Below are 4,210 nucleotides of genomic sequence, written 5' to 3' on the forward strand. Positions count from 1 at the left end.
CCGTGCCTTGTCTGTGCGGGCCCCCACTGGAGGTCGGACTGTCCAACTCACATCGCCACCGTTCCTAAAGCTCCTGGAGCTCAAACCCAGTGTTCCTTGGTCAACTCCTTCCCACATCTCCTCAGCTTAGCAGCTGAAGACTGACACTGCCCAATCACCTTGGAAGCCCCCTGGACCATCACAGACGCGCGTGACAGTCCCCAGCACTGCAGAGATCTGAGATCCAATAACAGTCTGCAGAGGTCTACTCACACCATAGCCACTGTTCTGGGATTCCCATTCCATTTAGACCTCCTGATTGCCCCGTGTGTCCTTACAATAAACACCCTTCACTTAAACAGTTGATTCCTTACAAACAAAGGCCTGGTAGACTTAGCACGCCCAGTCAGAGATGGCCCCTCACTATGTGTTCCCAGTACTAGTTTCACTTCTTAGTGCCACACTTTAAGGATCAAGCCGAAAGGGGGCGATGAGTAGGCTGCAAATAAAGTCTGTAAAAGAACTGTAGAAGGAGTCAGACTCGGTGACTCATGCCTGTAATCTCAACACTTTTGGAGGCTGAGGCAGGCGGATCATCTGAGGTCAGGCATTCAAGACCAGCCTGGCCAACATGGTGAAACCCCGTCTCTACCAAAAATACAAAAAATTAGCCAGGCATGGTGGCAGGCGCCTGTAGTCCCAACTACTATGGAGGCTAAGCCAGGAGAATCGCTTGAAACCGGGGTCAGGGCGGAGGTTGCAGTGAGCCAAGATCACACCACTGTACTCCAGCCTGGGCGACAAGAGCAAAACTCTATCTCAAAAAAAAAAAACAAAAAAAAAACCTAGGTCATTTGTAAGGACTAGCTCCCAATTCCTCCAGGGCTGTCAGACCAGTATTGGCAGAACCAGTGAGACAAGGAACAAGGAAGCCGACTTTGGTTCCAAATTTTAAAAGTTCTATCAATAAGAAAGATTGGAAGAGAGTCCTTGGAAGGGTAGTGAGGTCGTTACCAAGGAGAGGTTCAGCTTCTGGAAGTGTTCAAGAAGATACTCATAGGGCAGTTCCTGCAGTGGGTGTAACTTTGGGCCAGATCTGTCAGCCTCCTTTTGGCTATGTGATTCTAGAAATGTATAAGCTAGACAAGAGATCTGATTAACTCACACGTTAAGCAGAAATATCTTAGGGCCAAATGGCATGACAGTACATTTAAGTCAGAGGAGGTTGGCTCATGGAGGAATTGGGCAATAAGTGAAGACATCAGAGGTTCAACATCTTCAGCTGGCTCTAGTCTGTTGGTCTTTCCCCCACAGAATTAGTCAGAACTCATGGTTGCAAGAGATAGAAAACATAACTTTGACTTAAGGAAAAAAAAAAAAAAAAAAAAAAGGCCGGGTGCGGTGGCTCACGCCTGTAATCCCAGCACTTTGGGAGGCCAAGGTGGACAGATCATCTGAGGTCGGGAGTTCGAGACCAGCCTGACCAAGATGGAGAAACCCCGTTTACTAAAAATACAAAATCAGCCGAGGGTGGTGGAGCATGCCTGCATTCCCAGCTACTCTGGAGGCTGAGGCAGGACAATCACTTGAAGCTGGGAGGCGGAGGTTGCTGTGAGCCGAGATCTCGCCATGGCACTCTAGCATGGGTAACAAGAGTGAAACTGTCTCAAAAAAAAAAAAAATTAAAGGAATTCATTAGCTTACATAGCCAAAAAGTTCAGAAGGCAAATCTAGCTCTGGGCATGTCTAGATTCAAGGTTTCAAATGAAGTCATTAAGACTTGGTCTGGGTGGCTCACGCCTGTAATCCCAACGGGCGGATCACTTGAGGTCAGGAGTTGGAGACCAGCCTGGCCAACATGGTGAAACTCCGTCTCCATTAAAAATACAAAAATTGCCGGGCATGGTGGCTCAGGCCTGTAATCCCAGCACTTTGGGAGGCCGAGGCGGGCGGATAACGAGGTCAGGAAATCGAGACCATCCTGGCTAACACGGTGAAACCCCATCTCTACTAAAAACAAAAAATTAGCTGGGTGTGGTGGCAGGTGTCTGTAATCCCAGCTACTCGAGAGGCTGAGGCAGGAGAATGACGTGAACCCAGGAGGCGGAGCTTGCAGTGAGCCGAGATCCCGCCACTGCACTTCAGCCTGGGCGACAGAGCGAGACTCCGTCTCAAAAAAAAAAAAAAAAAATAGCCGGGCATGGTAGTGCACACCTGTAATCCCAGCTACTAGGGAGGCTGAGGCAGGAGAATCGCTTGAACCTGGGAGGCGGAGGTTGCGGTGAGCCGAGGTTGTGCCACTGCACTCCAGCTTGGGAAACAGAGCAAGACTCCGTCTCAAAGAAAAAAAAAACAAAAACTTGGTCTGTATTATGCATTGTATGCCTATATCAAAATATCTCATGTACTCTATAAATACATACACCTACTATGTATCCATAAAAATTAAGAATTAAAGAAGATTTGGTCTTTCTCCACATCCCAGCTCTGTTTCCCTCCTTGTAACAAAACCAAGCTGGAAGTTTAAACCCATCTTTGAGAGACCGCAGAGCAGGGCCAAAGATGGAGGGGCCCTGGCCGGATGGCTTCCAAAGACCCTCCCCACCTATAAATAAGTTCTTAAGAACTTCCTGGCCGGGCGGGTGGGCGTGGTGCCTCATGCTTGTAATCCCAGCACTCTGGGAGGGCTAGGTGCGCGGATCACCTGAGGTCAGGAGTTCACCAGCCTGGCCAACATGGCTAAACCCCGTCTCTACTAAAAATACAGAAATAATTAGCCGGGCGTGTTGATGGGCGCCTGCATTCCCAGCTACTCAGGAGGCTGAGGCAGGAGAACCGCTAGAACCTGGGAGGCGGAGATTGCAGTGAGCCGAGATCATGCCATTGCACTCCAGCCTGGGCGACAAGAGCAAGACTTCGTCTCAAAAAAAAAGGAAAAAGAAAAAAAGAACTTCCTGCTGTTGAACCTTTGACTGTCCCGGAGACCCTTCCTCTTCCGTTTTCAGTGTGTCCCTATCCTCCTAGCTGGTCTTTAAGAAAGAGTGGGGGCAGCTGGGGCCCTAGGGGCCCCCCATGAGGATCTGTCCCTGGGAACGGGGCGCTGGGAGACAGGCACTCCTTCTGGCTGGAATGCTACACCAGTGAGGGAAAGGAGTCCACTAGGGAAGTACCTGGAGCAGGAGACGGAGAGAGAAATCACAGGTATTTGTGAGTTGATCAACTAGAGGGTGTGGCGAGGGGGCCCCTCGGAAGGTGTCTTAAATTCCAGGTTCAGGAATCAATAGAGAAGCTGCCCAGTCCAAGTGTTCAGGGCTGAGGGCCTCGGTGATGGAGATGAGGTAAGAAGGTAAGAAAACGGACGGTACAGGAGAGAGAAGACAGAGGGCCCGGGCTAGGGGACGGAAAACAAAAAGTTCAAATCGGACCCCGCTACAGTCACACATGAAAAATAAAATGTTTTACAGAAACTCAGTTTACAGACGACTGCTTGGGAGCAGTCATGTCACCCAGTCCAGAGAAAGCCGGTCAGCTGCGTTCCGCGAACTTGGGAGGCGTCTGCGGGGGGAGCCGCGGGGCCCTCACTGCGCGCCGTCGGGGACCAGACCCTGGGGCGGCCCCGAAGCGTCGGGACTACAACTCCCAGGATGCCGCGGGCCAGGCTGCATCCCGCCTGCGCAGACGTGGTGGCAACTCCGCCCCTTACCAGGCGGCGGCGCTGCGGGCTCAGTCCTAAGCGGGCGGAGGCAGCGAGCCGAGTGGGTCTGGGCCGGCTTCGGCGATATCTGTGGGTTGGGTTGGGGGCGTTTGAGCCCTTGGCTTGTCCGGGTGGGTAGGCGGGACCCCAACCCCCGCCTCCTCCAGAGTAAAGCTCTCACGTCCACCTGGCGCGACGCTGAGCCATCTTCAGAAGCACCGCAGCCCTCAGAACCCCACATCCCGCTGCCGGTGGTTCCCCGCATCCTGTGTCCGCCCCCGAAGCCTCCCTCCCTCCCCCGCAGCCCCAGCTATCTGCCCTTAACCGCGACCTGGGCCTCTCCTGGGGAGGCCCAGGATGGGGTCCTCAGAGGTCCGGGGACCCAGGGGCATTTGTGGCGTGTGTAGGGGCGTGGGCTTTAGGGAAGGGTGTTCCCCTTCAAATTGGGATCACCAGGACGGAATCAGGCGCACGGTTTCCTCCTCTGTGGCTTCCTGTGGCACTCCAAGTGGGAAGAAGAGAAGCTTGGAAGTGAAA

At 52.7% G+C, this 4,210-nt stretch overlaps 1 long non-coding RNA gene across 1 annotated transcript; it reads left to right on the forward strand.

The window, feature by feature from the left end:
• Nucleotides 1-3,014: 3,014 nt before the first annotated feature.
• Nucleotides 3,015-4,210, forward strand: LOC140713080 (uncharacterized). The gene is made up of 2 exons (XR_012094938.1): nt 3,015-3,180; nt 3,444-4,210. It is a non-coding gene; the product is annotated as an uncharacterized lncRNA (long non-coding RNA).

Source organism: Chlorocebus sabaeus, chromosome 12 (assembly GCF_047675955.1).
Source record: "Chlorocebus sabaeus isolate Y175 chromosome 12, mChlSab1.0.hap1, whole genome shotgun sequence".
NCBI lineage: Eukaryota > Metazoa > Chordata > Mammalia > Primates > Cercopithecidae > Chlorocebus > Chlorocebus sabaeus.